We start from the raw sequence: 17,596 nt of genomic DNA on the forward strand, positions 1-17,596 counted from the left end.
ATTGCCATCGACTCACTTTGGCATTTAACTTCGCTAAGAACTTCAGATGTTAAAGATATTTTCGCTATGTGAAGCGTATGATTAGTTTTTTTGTTGCACAAAAACACTTTATTGTTATACATACTGCACGGTATCTGAGCATGTGATGCAGCCAAAATGTAAGACTTGGCATCATATTTATCTGGGAACACTACGCGCACAGCCACTGAACAGCCTACGCTGCATCAGGAAGGAGTTATGCTTTCTTAGCATGCCAACGTGATTGAAACAAATGCCCTAATTTAGCAATGTGCAATAATCATGGGGTGAAAATAACAGGGTCACTTTATTACAAATTTCCCAGCCAATTTCACAGCTATGGCAATTGTGTTTGAAAAAAAATCGTGCTAATTTAATGCACTGAAAACAGTAAACTGCTTGAATATTTCGGAGAGAAAAATATTTTGGTTACGTGGTTGTCTTTTAAACTTCCCAGAATGTTGTCTGAGTGTTTGTGAAAAAAATATTTTATAAGTACTGCTCCTTCTTTTTATACCAAGCTTGGTACATGAGAAGTAGAGCGGCTTCTGTAAGGTGTTTGAAACTCAGTAATATTAAGAAAATTTTTCGGTCACATACGTCTGCAAGAATTTAGCCAAATTGTGTTATGTTTGCATTTTCTCATTGCGATACTGCACTTTGTATGAGTATCTTAGCTGTGACTTCTTACTTCACAGAAAAAATATCTTCATGAAAAATTATTTTTAGACGTCTTAAGCTGTTAGCCTCTACGAGAAAATATCCCTCATTTCACAGAATTGTCATTTTTGTCCATATTGAGACGCAATTTGCACCTTGTGGTGGTCCAATTAGAGATTACCTTTTACCTAAATTGAAAGCAAATAATTAGTTCTTTGTATGTGACAAGTTTCATCATCACAGTTTCTATTTCAAGGAATAAAATACGTTTTGAATTTTCCCATCGATGGCAATGGGGAACTTCGAGGCGTGAGCTGCCGTATGACCAAATGGCAAATGGGGAACTTGGAACTTCAAAAATCATTTAGCGGCAAAGCTTTCGAGGCTGTGGGTCGTTCCCTCCTCTATGGTCATACTAGTATTATGTAGCCACTTTACAAATGGTGTAGTTGTACTAGTATTGTGTAGCCACTTTATAAGTTGCGCAATACATAGCGTTAGTTGTTTTCACAGCATATACACAGACAAAACTATGATTCGTTGGGTGAATCGTTCGTCCGTACATTTGTGCTTTCGTTCGTTTGTCTATGCATCCGTCTGTCCGGGCTTCCGTGTGTTGGTCTGTCCATGAGTCCGTCCGTTTTTCTGTCCGTTTATACTTGCGTCAGACTGGCTGTCCATTCGTTTGTGCGTTCGGATGGACGGACGCTACGCCCCACTCATCATCAATCACTCTGTGGATGTGCTATAATCTTTTTCTCAAAACATAAATTGCTATGACATAATTTGGCACATGAAAAGAACTGTTTATTTGCTTTCAATTAAGGTACAAAGTCTATTTCACCTTAACCACCACATGGTGCAAGTTGCGTCTCATCTTAGACAAAACAATTATTTTGTGAATTTTGTGATTTCTTTCTCGTTAAGTTTGACAGCTTGAAAGGTCTAAAATATTTTTTCCTCCAAATATACCTTATGTGGATTAAGCATTCACTCATCATCATCACGCATCTCATTGACACGTAACAGCTTCTCCTGTACTTTTCTTGGCATCATTGTTAGCTTTAATCGGTAACGTGTCTTAAAAAACGAGCCCTTAAAATTCGAACTTTCACTAAAGACAGAGTACGCTTATAAATGTTAAAGTACAAATATCTCATATAACAACAAACACAGATACATCCAGACGGTAATGAAGACATAAATCGGAAGAGAATTGTTCAACCTTTGGCGTTTTTGGAATACTTATATACATGGGATGCAACGGGATCATTTATTATATCCTGCATATTTTCCGGTTTAGCAATAAAACATCACGCTGAACAACAGAAAACAGGAGCACGCAGAACAATGGTGTTTTCGCCACCTATGTCTTCCTTTGTCATCCGTTCGCGGTAAACAACACGTGAGTACCAACTAACTCACTAGCATACGCCTCTACAGGATTTCTATTCGAGGAGAAAGTTTCATAATCGGGCCACACCCCCCTGAGTCAAGGTAGACTATACTAGAAAAAAAGAAGGCTTGGAACGAGGTTGAAAATATTGAGCCTGAACTGACTGCAGCACCTTACGGCGCTGTTATCGGTAGCTTGCATTGTGTGGTCGTTTAAAAGCTAAACACAGCCCCACCCTTAAGGTGGAGTGGTAGAGTATCTCCTGCTGACCCGAATTCCACCAATTCGATCCAAGCAGTGGCAGTCGCATTTCGATGGAGGCGAAAGGCTAGATGCCTGTGTACTGCGTGATGTAAGTGCATCGTAAAGAGCGCCCAGTGGTCCCATTTTTAAGAGGACTTTTTGTCCTTGGTGATTCGCACTGTTTCAGAATAAAACAAAATAAACTAGTCTATACCTTCTTTCTGCAGAACATGAATGTGTGCAACGAGCTGACCTGTAAACTTGCATACGCAGGCTGTGTCTCCTTCATAGTAACTTGTCTCGACTGCGAATTATGTCAATGACGCGTAGCACGCATAGACCGCGTAAGAGTGAAAACACCTGCTTCGATCGATTCGCTTGTAGCGGCCGGAAATGTCGGCTGCCGGAGGCAGCGAGAAAGGAGACGTGAAGCAGGTTTGGAGTTGCAGGGCAAGACTGTTTATTTCCACTCCGTGCGAGTGACGGGAGCTCCCCTCGACGAGGGAGAGAATGAGGCACCCCCGCGTTCTTCTACAAGAAAGAGGAAAAGGGGGGCCACCGAGCGAGCAGACGTAGCATGCAGCCGGTCTAATCCCCAGAGCCTGCCCCGACAACACGTTGTTCCCCGAACACGGAGGAGGAGGAGCTGGCGCCGCGAGTAGGCGCGCTGTCGACGGCCGGCTGCAGACGGGATAGAAAAGAATGCGGTGGTGGTTAGCAGCTTCCGCTACAAAGGCTCCCCCCCCTAGATTGCGGAGCTTTTAAAGAAGGACAGCAGTTACGGGCTGAATAGTGAAAGGTCACAGTCCAATGGTTAGCACTGAAATCGTACGTGAGAGGCTGCTTGAATGGAAACTTCAATATGAGCAGGCTTGGCGCGGTCAACGGCGACGACTTCTCGTTTCCCCCGCACGTCGATTGCGATGGTTTTGTTAGTACGTCCCAAAACTTTGAATGGGCCATCGTACTGCATGGTCTCGGTAAGGTGTTGCAGTTTCTCCTCAAGGCGCGACAGTCGATCTGGTTGCTCATGTGTTCTTGCAGCAGCTATGGGCGCAAAGGTTGGAGTTGAGTATTCCGTGATGCGATCGGCAAGTTGCGCTAGTCGATCAAGGGACGTCTCATTTGAACCCGCGAGAACCACGCGCACCGACTGGGGGAGCCGTTGCAGGAAAAGTTCACGAAGAAGTGGGAGCTGGCCGTCCTGACGCGCGTGCACACCGAGTAGTTGCCGCATACGGTGCAGCAGTTGGGTAGGTCGTTGGTCGCCCAGCTCTTCGCGACACAAGAGCTGCTGCAGTCTGCTTTCTTCAGGCGCCTCGAGGCGGTCCAGCACCGTCTTTTTGAGGGTGTCATATTCTTCTTGCGCGGGGGGTGAAACCAAAATGTCGTCGATAGCGTCGGCGATTTCGGGGGGCAGGGCTGCGACGACGTGAAGGTATTTTGTCGACTGCGAGGTGATGTGCCGGAGTTGAAAACGGGCCTCCACTTGGCTGAACCAAACTCTTGGATTTTTCGGCCAAAAATTTGGTAGCTTCAGTTCTGTGGCGATGACCGCAGGCGTGGAGGCAGCAGCGTTGTCGTTGGAGCTCATCGCGGCGTGTTCGTTGAAGCGTTCGGGTCACCAATTTTGTAGCGGCCGGAAATGTCGGCTGCCGGAGGCAGCGAGAAAGGAGACGTGAAGCAGGTTTGGAGTTGCAGGGCAAGACTGTTTATTTCCACTCCGTGCGAGTGACGGGAGCTCCCCTCGACGAGGGAGAGAATGAGGCACCCCCGCGTTCTTCTACAAGAAAGAGGAAAAGGGGGGTCACCGAGCGAGCAGACGTAGCATGCAGCCGGTCTAATCCCCAGAGCCTGCCCCGACAACACGTTGTTCCCCGAACACGGAGGAGGAGGAGCTGGCGCCGCGAGTAGGCGCGCTGTCGACGGCCGGCTGCAGACGGGATAGAAAAGAATGCGGTGGTGCTTAGCAGCTTCCGCTACACGCTCAATGGGACAGCGAGGGTGGCATATCTTTAGTGTCTCTGTATGCTCGTTTGATTTCTATAGCTCCTCCTTTCTTTCGTTATCAAACGAGAGGAAACAGGGAAAGTGGTTTGAGGTTGACCAAGAGAGAGCGCTATGTGAGCGCTGCTGGTTCTTAAGCATCAGAAGAAGTTGATTGGAATCTCAAGCATGGTAAGAAATCAGAAGTGGAAGTCTTTCAATCGAGTTGCGAAATCAGCTACTCTTGGTAACCTGGAGTCTTCGTCAAGTCCTTGTCTCAAATGACGGCCAGCGTGTACGTGCAGTTACCGTGGCCATGACCAATGTAAAACTGGCGTGGTGTGCGCTGAGAGTATGCTGTCGTAGCTTTAAAATACCTTTGTCCGAACTGCTTCAGACACTGTCACGTGGTCTCGAGCCTAATCGAAGCCCCATTAGCTACACAGTACAGTTTTGGTACCTAGTAAACTTTTTCTACTGTTAATATGACAACTACCCGACTGATGTATTAGGATGGCCAATTAACACTTTGGCACCTTTGGTAATGTGCTATAGAGCTTCGTCGGGCTCGCATGTCGGCCAAATTTGGCACGTTGCTCACTACCACACAAAAAACTTTTTGGGAGAATACGATTAAGCACTTCCAAGGATACGTTGGTCTTTCCTTGAGACTTGCGTCTATCTGAGTCGGCTTTGTCGAGAGGACTTAGCATAATAAAAAAGCAAATGTGAATTGCCACATTTTATCATGCAAGCTGCACCATATATTTTTAAACATATTTGTCTTCTCGCAATGAGTGATGCTTTTCGGTACCTGTGGTATCAGTTCCGCTTTCGTTAGCTATAGTCACCCGGATTCCACACATAGCCACGAAGTATACCGAACATTGTGTAGTGCGGAATTCGCAAGCCAATGACTAGTGGGACCATCGCTGAGTGCAAAGCGCGAGCGGGTGCACGAGCTGTACACGCTGGACTGCCCGAGCATTTGTTTCCGTACCGGCTGTCTGCCTATTACCTGGCGTCGCTATTAAACCCCCTTGCAATTGTAACACCTTCCCACATCTGGGTGTTTTAAAGAAATGATTCAACAAAAACATTCATTTCAGTGCGTGGCCCTTCTTTAAACAAGCAACATTACCTGGTGCTGTTGATTATAGGCACTATATATTCACTATCTTCTTAAATAGAATGCCATGCAATCAGAGCACGGGATGCTCAACTTATGATCAGTACACAAGAATTCAAGTACTAAAAGAGAGACTGTTTCATACGAAAATACAGTTATATCTCAAATGAAGAGAGAAAAAATTTCAGTCAGACTCATTTGCCGTCGTTGCTTTCATAAAAAAATAAGTACATGCAATAATAAAGAAGGCACGGCAAAAGCGGCAGTAAATCTTTGTGCACCATTCGTCAGCAGTGAAGCTTCATTTGTTGTAAGTAGCGCACTTTGCTGCAAATAGCGTGCGTCAGCGAGACCCGCAGTACCCGGTGGTAGTTACTCGTTATCAGGCTCACAGCCACTTTCCTCAGTGGACATGAAACGAGCGCCTCAAACGACCAACACTGCTGCAATGAAATGGCCTGGCAAAATGGTGGCTCTGACAGCGTTTTATGACCAAAGGCTGTGCCACAACAAATACAAGCAGCCCATTAAACACTTTCATGCCGCTTCAAGAAGTACCAGCGTTTGAGTGATGTGTCTTCAGGATGTCTCGGTCTACAGAAAAAAAAGTATCAGCCAGGCCATGCTCAATGAAAACAACACGCATGTCAGGACAGTAGTGAATACTTGTGTTCATTGCCATCAGTCTTTTATAGCAAATTGAGGGAAGGGAGGAGGGGTTTTAGTAGGTAGTAAAGAAAGCCAGCTGTGGTTCAACTAAGGTGCCTTGCTGACCTTGATACGATACACAAACTAATTGATTTAGAAAACAAGAGGCAAGCTCGAGTAGTTTTTGTGGATCTGGCGTTGTTTAAAGCCCCCAGCACACTTCTTTTTGTATAGTGAATCCCCGCACCTACCACGACATTCACATAAATCTTGATTCCACGCGCGTAGTGCATGCCCGTTGCTAATATACACGACTGCTTGCTAGGTAAATGAAAACAAGAACCAATTACGTTATCATAGATGTTCAAAACGTAAAATTATTTAGTGTGTTTTCGTGACATTTGTACGAAGCTCGCAGATAAGACCCCTTACAAGAATAGACCCATAAGTGCAACAAATGGACCCGTAAATAGGCTTCACAATGACAGGCCGATAGTGTCACAGGTCGACTCAGTTGCAGGGTTCTAGTGCACCGACACATCAGAAGAATAGATGATTGTGTAGACTTATCTTTTGTTTGACGAGCCTACAGGTGACGTTCAGTACGCACGCCTTAAAATGACTCTCTTTTGTTAGAAACAACAAAATTGTCTCTAATCTTCGATAAAAAATGCCACTAGGATATGATATAACACGGTTGCGGCGTTGACCTTTGGCTTTTTGTGAGGCTCTTTCAACTTCATAAAATAGGCGTGTCTGAATACACATCCGCTTGTGTTTGCCGTGTCCGCTGCTTATGCAAGTTTTCTCTTTTCAAGTTTTTTCGACGCAATGTAGGCCTTTCTGCTCCCTACCCTTACCTTCAGAGCAGCTGTAACGCAAAACGTCGACAGTTACTTTATGGGCGTGGCCTGTGGATTGAAGATGGTAGTCAAACTTCACGGGAAAACATGTGAAAAATAGACTCTAAAAAGTGTACATGGAGGTTCAAACCATGCTTGTGTTACGATGGACGATATGGGCTTTCTTAATAATACTTCTCCCTGTGCTATCAGCGTCAAATGAAACCCCAACGGTGGCAATTCTTCGTGATAGTGTAGTACGTGCCATCCGGTTATCACAGTGTAGATGCGCGCACGTCCTGTTCGGCAGCTCTGCGCTTATATGCGTGCCCCTCCATAGCGATAATTGGACGGCGCGCACTGTACCGTCGTGAAGGCTTGCTGCTGTTGGGGTTTCATATAACGATGATTGCACGTATGAAAGGGGAGTGCTTTATGGGCTCACTTCTTTGTTTGGCACGTTCTTGATGAAAACCAGCAGATAATGAAGCCAAGGAACGTGTAGAAGACGCTCGTGACACTGGTATAAGGCTATTGTAGTGAATTTGATAAAGATGCAAATGATCTAAAGTTGACGAAAAGTCAACTTGCCGCCGGCATGTACCACACATGCAACCTTTTCTTTAGTGCCCCCCTGTTCCACCAACTGAGCTTCAGCTGTAGTTGTTCTGACATTCCTGTTATTGGGTATTTAGGTTAACCAGTGAGTGCAAGCCGGGGCCGCTGGCTGCCACGTCAACGAGTGAGAAATAATCTTTACCAGCTCCGCTTGAAATAGTTTTATGAAGTCTCACCATTTTTCCTGACACAGGCGTCGTTAAGCGTCACAAAGTAAGAATGATCTCTGGTTTAGATTGACAAGAAATTCGCATGTGTCTGTCTGGAAATTCTCTGTGATGTCCCATTTTTCTGAAATGGAAGCTTTTAAGCACGGCCGGCTGAGTGTCTTAATAATCAGCCCATGAATATGAAAGTTGGTCAAATATTTATTCGTCGATTTCAATATGTTACAATACTGTGACCACTTGTACTATTGGTTGTGAGGGACGTGTGTTTTCTTATTCAAGTGCAGTCGATAAAGTGCATATCTAAATGCATTGTAGAGGGACAACAAAATGCACTAACGAATATTTCAACGAAATATCGTTTTAGAATCTTCTTCACCCCAATGAACCCTTTCATCACATAGTTGTGTATATGTGCAGGTCATCTCTTATACATAATGCACGTATCCCGTAATTTGAATTTGAACACGAGCAATATTCTTGCAGGTTGTTGGCAGTGCTACCGAAGAATTTTCGTTTCAATTTTCCGCAATATTTGGCAGCCTGTTAAAGAAAAAATCCCGTACCGGAACCCTTATTATGCCAAAGGGAGAGCTAACGTGGATGAGGAGGAGGAAGGTCAGGGAGGTTAGTCAATTCGTAGACTGACTGGCTACACTTAAATCGAATATTGTAAGGTATAACAATATTATGAGTAGGCTTGGAGTAAGACACGTGTGCAAACAAAGTACTGCGTTAGCGTCACTTCGCGGACATTTTTGCATCGTATGAAATGAATACAAATTATATCAACCTGAATTATTCTTGTCGAAAGATACCATTGCCCAGGCGTCTTTTAATCTGTTTAATTTCACGAGTTAGTGGTCCCGCTACACAGCAGAAACATTTTCAAATGTAGGCGATGTCACCATTCGCCAAAACATCTTACGAACCAAAGTTACAAGAGAGCAGCATAGACACATTGAAGAAAACTAGAGTAGAATAGAATACCAATCATGTAATCAGCTAGACTGGCTGTTACAGAATTATTTTTTGTACAGCTGGTTATACATCTAACGCCGTCGTTAGGTCGGAAGATAAAAAACCACCGTGCAGCTCCAGCCGAATCGTAACAACGCGTCGCTTGGTAGAAAAACCCGTACCATTTAAAGTGTGTGAAAATTGACTCCTTTCGTGAACAATAAGCAACGATGATTCCTGCGTTTCGTTTTCAAGAGCCTTTGCCAACTGGACATTCGGCTAATTGTTTCATTGAGCTATCGCTCTGTAACAATTCCAAGGTGCTTTTATCGGCCACGACTTTAGAGTATTTCTCTCAAAAGGTCAAGAAGAGGGCAAGATGCAGTATAGCTCAAGTTGCTTTCAGGGACACTCAAAGATAGCCTTGGGTGACTTATTTTGAGGAAGCAGTAACTTTTCCCTCGTGTAATTTTACACATTCACTCTAGAATAGGCAGAGCTATTCCCAGAAGAGATAGAATGCGATAATGTTTTAATGACCATTCTTGCACAATTGAGATGGTAAGCTTTCGTTTATATAAAAAAGAATGTTTGAGGCAGAAGTATTGAGAAATGTCCAACCAAAATATATTTTTGCAAAGCTAACGCGGCTTCTTCCTTAGGGGTGAGAAGACCCGAGATGTGCGGCGCTTATGCAGCATTGCTTGCCGTGCGTGAGAGAAACCTTAGAACTGAAAGCGGACGTTTTGCTCTAGAGGACCGATGGCCCTCTTGGTTCTCTTTTTTTTTCTGGGAAGACAGAGCTTAGTGCAATCCACGTATTCTTTCAGTGGAAAATACTGCAATTAGGTAAACGTTCAGATTGAAGCAGTCATTTAAATTTTCATCAATACCAAAGCGTGTTTTAAGTTGGAATTTCCTTCTTCTAGCTACTATTCTTTTGTAGATTTGGCTGTAACTGACATGAAGAGCTATCGTTTAAGTTAACCATATATGTTGACATTTCAAAGTGCTGTCTTTGTAGCTGGATGGCATGAATACTACCAAGTAAGCTTAGAAAAAGAATTATACATCTTATCACAAAAAACAGTGCTTCCTTTTCCTGTACTGTAGATAATTATTCATGTGAGTTAATCGTGTTATGACGTATCGTATGGTGAGATTGTTATGATGAGTTTTATCTTAGGTATGTTCATATCATTAAATTATGCCAAGTCCTATCATATGGTGACATAGTATGACGAGTGTCTTGTCAGGTATGTTCATGCCAATAAATTATACCGCGTTGTATCATATAATGCTAGTATTATGACGAGTGCCTTGTTAGGCAGGTACGTTTGTGCAATATTTATTCACACCGCGTCGTAAGATGTGTTGGTGTTATTATCACCAGTGTCACGTTAGAATGTTCAATTCATTAAATTTACCACGTCGTATAATATTGTGGTATTATTGTGAGAACTGTCTTGTTAGGCAGGTATATCTGTTCAATATTTATTCATGCTAGCTTGTATGACATGGAGGATATTATTATGAATACCGTCGTGTTACGCAGGTGTGCTAAAGTTGTTTATTTATGCCACGTTTTATTATAGCGTTCCATTATTATGACCTGTGTCGGATTAGGCAGGTAAGGTCATCGCGCTTAATCATACTGCGTCGTATCGCACTTCGATATTATTATGAGATATGTCAAACTAGAAGTTATCTTAAGATAATATTAAAAGTTTATCACGGAGGACTATATATATTACGAGCATTAAGGCGGAACTCCAGATACGCGCCTAAGGTTGCTATATGTAACAATATTGCGTGCTGGAAATTTCAATGGGAATTAGTTGTTTTTTTTAATAGTACATCAGAAATAGTGTAAAGTGTTACTTAGTACTGTCATTGTATGCGCAGAAAATATGAGATATTAGCGATTCGAGTTGGTGTATATTAATGTGTGTTTCCAAATGAACATGATTTGAGGCTTTAGTATTTATGCTGATTGGACTTTTTATTCTGAGTTTGTTTTCTTTGCGCCGCAAATTCAAAGTACTTCGCACTCAGGACTCTAACAAAACTTTAGCCCCGAAAATTCTCATAGTCTGTTTTGAAATTGTGATGCTCATGATAGTAAGTATAGTTAGAGCAAAGCAACACAGACAAAAAAGCGCCAAATGCAGGGTTACTGGAAGACTCGGTTACAAAGTAAAAGCGAGGCTGACAAATAAAATCGTAGTAGATAGCACCTAGAATTAAGAGTAAAGGCTCTGTGCGATAAGTTTGGAAATAGTTAAAACCAATGACTCTACAACGTTTCGCAGAGTCGCCAACAGTCTTTGTCAGGGCTAGTTGTGTGTGTTGCATCACATTTGAAAAGGAAATTACAGTGCTTACCTTCGGATTTCGAGAAGCCTGTTGTTAAAAAGAATAAGAAAGAAAATGTATGAACCTTACCCCAGCTAGGGATATTAGTAGACGAGCGTTTTTACCAAAGAAAACAGAGTGAATATGGCGGTATGTGGGATTCGTACAGTGGCGCTCAGTATAAGTAGCAACAATCTGTCTAGGATCTGCATGGTGCCAGCGCAGAAAATCGGCGCATACATAGAAAGAAATGTTGAATATAACTCTAGGAGTTAGAGTTGAATCTTTGTCGGGATCTAGCCTCGGCGACAGTCCTAGTTAAGACAAAGAATGCATGTTGCATCACGTTTGAACGTTAAGTTAAAGTGATTACTTCAACATTTAGCGAAACCTGAGATTAGTAAGAATATAAAATGAATCATACGAAGCCTACGCTAGCTACAAATATTAGTAAGCATGGTCTCCTCCCCAAGAAAAAAGCCGCAGCATAAACATGGAGTAAATGATGATGATTGGGACGAAGCGTTCTTCTGTCCGTCCGTTCATCTGGACATGCGTCCGGATGAAAGGACGGGCACAGTCACGGCTGCACGGAATGACAGCCACACGGACGGACGCAAGAGTGAACAAACAGATAGAGAGAAGCACGGATGGACGAACAGATGGATGGACTCACGGATGGCAGCACGGAAAGGTAGAGGCTTAGGTGAACGGAAGGACAGATGCATGAACGAATGAACAGACGGACAGGCTAAAGAATGCACAGAATGACAGACGGACGGACGCATAGACAGATGGACAGATGGAAAGACGAGTGCTTCACCCCACTCATTATTATTCCCTCCGTGACAATTTTGTGAAAGCCACTTACGCCATCTAGTTATATTATTCCCAAAGACATACAAACAACGCCATTCATTCAGCTATGTCAGAAACTAGAGGTGGCTAGATTATACATACGGAGGAGGGAATGACCAACAGCTTAAGGAGCTTCGCCCCTTAAAAGAGGGCATATGGTGGTATGTGGGATAGGTACGTCCACAGTCACTATGAGTAGCAACAGGCTGTCTGGGTTTAACTAGTGCCAACACTGCAAATCAGTACCTGAATATTAACTAATGATGAAATTGAGACAATTTGTGGATTAAGCTCTCACAGTTAGTGTTAATCTATCAAAAAATTTAACCTTTTTCAATATCATTGTTCAGGCTTGGTTTATTTTTAACTACACTAGTATCTTTAAATTCATACTGAGCGTGACTCTGCAGCTCTGGAAAGCGAAAGCTCCATCGAGTTTCGAGGCACAGACACATGCCTAAAAAACTCTTTTCTCGTGAATATCAACTTGTTTCTGTGTATCGCTTGGCAGTAGAAAAAATCAGACATTTCAGGAATTGTCAGTCATCGGAATTATCAAAACTAGGAAATATCAGACACCAGACATTCTCGATATCCAGGAAAAATCTTGTTTATTAAAAAGTTGTAACTAAGTACACCCTTTTGTGTGTTACACTCGGATCTTGAGCTTGACGTCTGTGCTGTACCTTGTCCACGGGAATGCTGAACCTGCATTTAGATACATTTGGAGCATTAGAGACATTTAGAGACTTCCCAAAAAGGAAACCTCATTGAAAGAATATAACTTACACAATACGTAAAAAACTTATGAACATTCATTGTATAAAAATAAATGAAGGAAGAACAAATGTATGAATAAAAATGGGCCAAATTTTTGCACTTGTGTTTCATAAATATGTAAACTGTGCTTGATATTTTTGTGCGCTTGTTCCAGATAAATTTGCCAATGACCCAATAACCTCTTGATGGTGAGCTGTTGCAAAAGCTGAGGGAAACCTTACGTTTAGCTAGACTAAACAGAAGGTTTGAAAGTTGTTCACTTGTGAACTTTCATCTAAGTTTCTTCCGCTCTATGTGTGTTTAACTGTCCCACTGTTCCATACCTAACTTTTAACTCAATTAGGATTAAATTCGTACTGACATTTTTCCCTCATCTAAATCACTGAAATTTTTACTTTGGCGTTGTAGTTTTTAGTAAACGTGAAAGATACGCATATCATGAACATAAAAGGGTTGATTTGTCTACCACAATGCAGCATGAAAGATGCATGCTATATTTGCGGCTGTAGATTGTGATTCTTTGAAGAAGCATCGCTTTCCTAAGTACAGCTCAAAGCGCTCCTCAGTGCACACAGCCCGTGAAACTTTCCCACACATACACACACAAAAGTAAGCTGCGACAAATGTCGGCCATTGTGTGAACCAAAGTGCACTCACCTGTGGAAAAGGTTTATTGGCAAGAATTTGACAAAGCCCTTTAAAACTGCACCTTATACGAGTTTGGACGCATGAATAAAAAAAAACATTGTTAATGATCTCACGTGTTTACCATACCTCCAACGCTGGCACACCGACGCATTTGCCAGAGTTTCTGTCTGGCCTTGCTTTCTGGGGTCGATGGGGAGCTCTCGCAAGTGGTAGCGGGAACGTAAATGCTATCAAAGGCGTTCTTTTTCTTTTCTGCATGCCACCACTGTAAAAGTAAGCAGAGTATAGAACTGGCGTGTGGGTGTTTCACGCGCACAAATAGAAACGCAGCTTTGTCAGTTGAGCACACAAATGGAGAAGAAAATAAAAATGAATACTAGGGTGAATAGAGACACGCAAAAAGAAGTAAGCAGAGACGACAGCCATACGGCATACTTCCACGAGTGCAACACGTTTAAGGCACAACTGCCAACATCGCAAGAGACGAGCAAGTGGTTTTGGCGTGGCATGCAATTGTAAATTTCAATTCTGTGTCATGGGGTGAAAGTGTTCAGAAACGGTACGATGTATGGATTTTCTCCTGCTTTGTAGAAGCACTCACGGGAATCTACCAAGATCAATTATTGTCTCGTCGCTGAGATGGAGGATCGAAAACTATGCTTGCGTTCTTTTCCTGTACGAGGCTCTGCTGCGACAAAATAGAGGTGACACCTTTTGACGCTTATCAGTGCAAAAAAAATGGATCAAAATACTCTTCTTTCATTATACTTACGAATTTCTTTATGTTGAGAAGCGCGAAACCAACCACCTATACCAGACTTTGCACCTTCCTACATGTTTTGCAACCCACAATAAAGTATTGAGGTTACGAATAACTTGACTAATGGATGGTGTCACTTAGAACATTTAAAATCTTTTGACTTTATTGTGGTGTACTGCGAATTATTTAACTGATGGACCGCATTTACAGTTTCTCGCAATTTCGAAGGAGTAGACAGTCATCACTGAAATTACACGAGTGGTAGTGACCATGAAGGCGCAAGCAGAAGCGAAGTGTGCTATATTAGTCTGCCTCAACGGTAACGTTCACAATTAATAATACAATGATGTACTGTAGACATTCGGAAATGTGTTTGGCCACACTGGTTTTAATGCACAGAAAAATAAGTTGGAAAGAGTATGACGAAACCGTTGACACATGTGCAGGTATCGCATTCGGTGCAGTGTGGGTGAACGTCATTTCTCTCTTTACGAGACAGCTAGGCATAACATGGCGACTTGAAACTTCAGAAACTATGCATGAGAAGATGCGGTCTTGTGAGCAGCAGTCTTTGTTCTGGAATCAGAGGACGAAATTGTGAGGCAGCGTTGCTACGCTAGAAAAAAAGGACACGTCATTGAGTTTTCTTTTTCCATTCCTGGTGAATGCGGGAACGATTGCCATGATTCCTTGGATAACACTGCTTGTGTGTTACACGAAGAAATAAAGAGCTTGAGGTTTGTACACTCTTTGAGTTTATGTGGTTAAGCTGATTTCAAATCAAATCAAAGTTTATTTTTCGTTCTTCTGTACAAAAAATGGCAGCATATCCACGGAGTGAATGATGAATAGTGGGGCGAAGCATCCGTCCATCCATTCGTTCTTGCTTCCGTCCATCCAAGCGTGCGTCTGTGTGGCAGCCCGTGCATCCATCCGACCGTCCGTGCGTGCGTCTGTTCGTGCGTCCGCACGTTCATCTGTGCGTCCGTCCCTGCTTTCTTTCATGCATCTGCTCCTGCTTCTGTCCATGCGTCCATTCATCCCTGCAGCCATCCATGTGTCCGTCCATGCATCTGTCTGGGTGTCTGTTCGTCCACCTATTCAACACACCAAGTACCACCATCTCGCTTCTTTCCATCATATATTCCTCTCATAGAAGCACCGCCATTGAGCGGACATTATAAGGACTGAACAAGAGAAGGCACACGCACACTTTCTTACGGCTTGCACTTCGTGTCTACTTCCGACTTTTAACCGCCTCGAGTTCATGGTATATACTAGTTCACTGTATTCATGGCACTGCGGGTCAACGCTCGCTAAACCTTTGTAGAACCTAGGAGGTTACGCCCAGCGAGTATAACGTAGCAACCTTTTCTTGCTTTCTGTGTGTTGTTGAACAATAAAAATTCGCAGCGTCTGTGTTAACTAAAGCCGAATTTTCCTGTCTCTCGTCCCCCCTTAGGAGCCATTGGCATGCTCATTGAGCACAATTTTTTATTGTTCAACAAGGCACAGAAGAAATCTCTCACCGGCTCCACCTCGGAGGTTAAAGTGTTATACTTGTTACACACTACTACAACAGCTACGAGGGACGAATGGGTGTAGCTATAAGGAGCTTCGCCCCTAAAATGAACGGTGAAAAAAAGCTGTGTTTTAAAAGAGCTTGACCTTAGTTCACAGCCCTTTGAATCATTTGGTCCTTGTACTTTGGTTCTGTTTCGTAGTCTTCACGAAATCGAAGCCATTTCACTTTCAGGACTCTAACAAAGGTTTAGCCCAAAACAAACCCTCATCGCCTCTTCAGAAATTGTCATGCTCATGGTGATAGATAACAATGGCGCAATGCAACACAGGCTGAAGAGCACCGAATGCGGACTCAGCTGCAAAGTAATCATTGATTTTATATGTGGGGTTCAATGTCCCATAACCACCATATAATTATGAGCGGCGCCGTAGTAAAGAGCTCGGGAAGCTTAGACCACCTGGGGTTCTTTAGCGTGCGCCCAAATCTGAGCACACGGGCCTATAGCATTTTGGCCTCCATGAAAAATGCAGCCATCGCAGCTGGGATTCACTCCCGTCACCTGCAGGTCAGCAGCCGAGTACCTTAGCCACTGGACCACTGTGGTAGGGCAGTGAATAACAATTTATGAAGCCGAGGTGTCCAAGACCATACTAGAAAGGCGCACGGGCGAAAGTGAGCTGGGAGTATAAGGCCGGCGTTAAACAACGTTGTGGGTAGGCGGTACAGAAAGCTGGAGAACGCCAAGCAGTTCTTAGCTCAGAATAATCATGCATAGCGTAGTAGAGAAAGGCTGAGTGTAGAAAGCTAGAGTGAATATTTCTGCCGCGAAGATGAGGAGGAATAAAAGTAGGATGGGTGAAGCTAAGTCATGACATTTATTTCCGCGAAGATAGCGGAAAAAGCGAGAATCCGGAGTTTTCCTTTTTGGGTTGAGATGAGGTAAGAAGGTGCTGAAACGGTGCACCACATGAGCGTCATGTACAGCCTAGTATAGCAAGGGGTTAGATGAAGAAGTGGAAAGCGGTTAAGAGAAGTTAAAAGATCCAAGTTGCTAGTATAGACAACAATAGATACAAGCGAAAAAGAAAAAAGTAATCTTGCGTTCGAGAGGCGCTTGAGCTTACTGGCCTGCACCGGTGTTTATATGTGTTTTAAAAGCTTGAAATTGGCTTTCAGTATTGTTTATTTTGAAAACATTGTGACTCTTGACAACACGTCTTGTACAACCAAAACGCGAAAAAATTGCCTCGCAAATGCTTTCCTCCAACTGCATGGCGCACTTATAACTACAATGGTGGTTCTTTGCGAAAAAAGAGTACTCTGGTCGTCTCGTCTTCTATCTATCTATCTATCTATCTATCTATCTATCTATCTATCTATCTATCTATCTATCTATCTATCTATCTATCTATCTATCTGTGTGTGTGTGTGTGTGTGTTGTACGGAAGGAGCGGCGCAGCCCCACCGCGTTGGTCTAGTGGACAAGGTACACGGTTGCTGACCCGCAGGTCGCGGGATCGAATACCAGATGCGGCGGCTACATTTTCGATGGAAGTGGAAGTTTTTTTGGCCCGTGTCCTCAAATTTGGGTGCATGCACCCCAGGTGGCCGAAATGTTCGAAGCCCTCCTCTACGGCGTCTCTCATATGCATTTGGTGGTTTTTGGATGTTAAACACCGCATATAAATATATATATATATATAACAATCAATCAATCAATCAGGAGCGGCGCAAGAAATAACAGCTATAATTGTAGAGTGGGTATCATGCATCACAAAAGTAACGTTATTTAGACACCTACAATTTTGTCAGAGACCTATGCAATGAGAAGAACCGGATTGGTTCACTGGCTAACGTATAATCCTATTATTTTGCAGCCTCGTTGGGTATTTAACGTTTACGTAATACACATAAGAAAACGCCTATAATTTATGAATTGAAAATTGTTAATTATAAGAAATTATCTCAATAGCTCTTTGAGGGAAGCACATAATGTTCGCATG

Source organism: Rhipicephalus microplus, chromosome 2, assembly GCF_043290135.1.
Source record: "Rhipicephalus microplus isolate Deutch F79 chromosome 2, USDA_Rmic, whole genome shotgun sequence".
Lineage (NCBI taxonomy): Eukaryota > Metazoa > Arthropoda > Arachnida > Ixodida > Ixodidae > Rhipicephalus > Rhipicephalus microplus.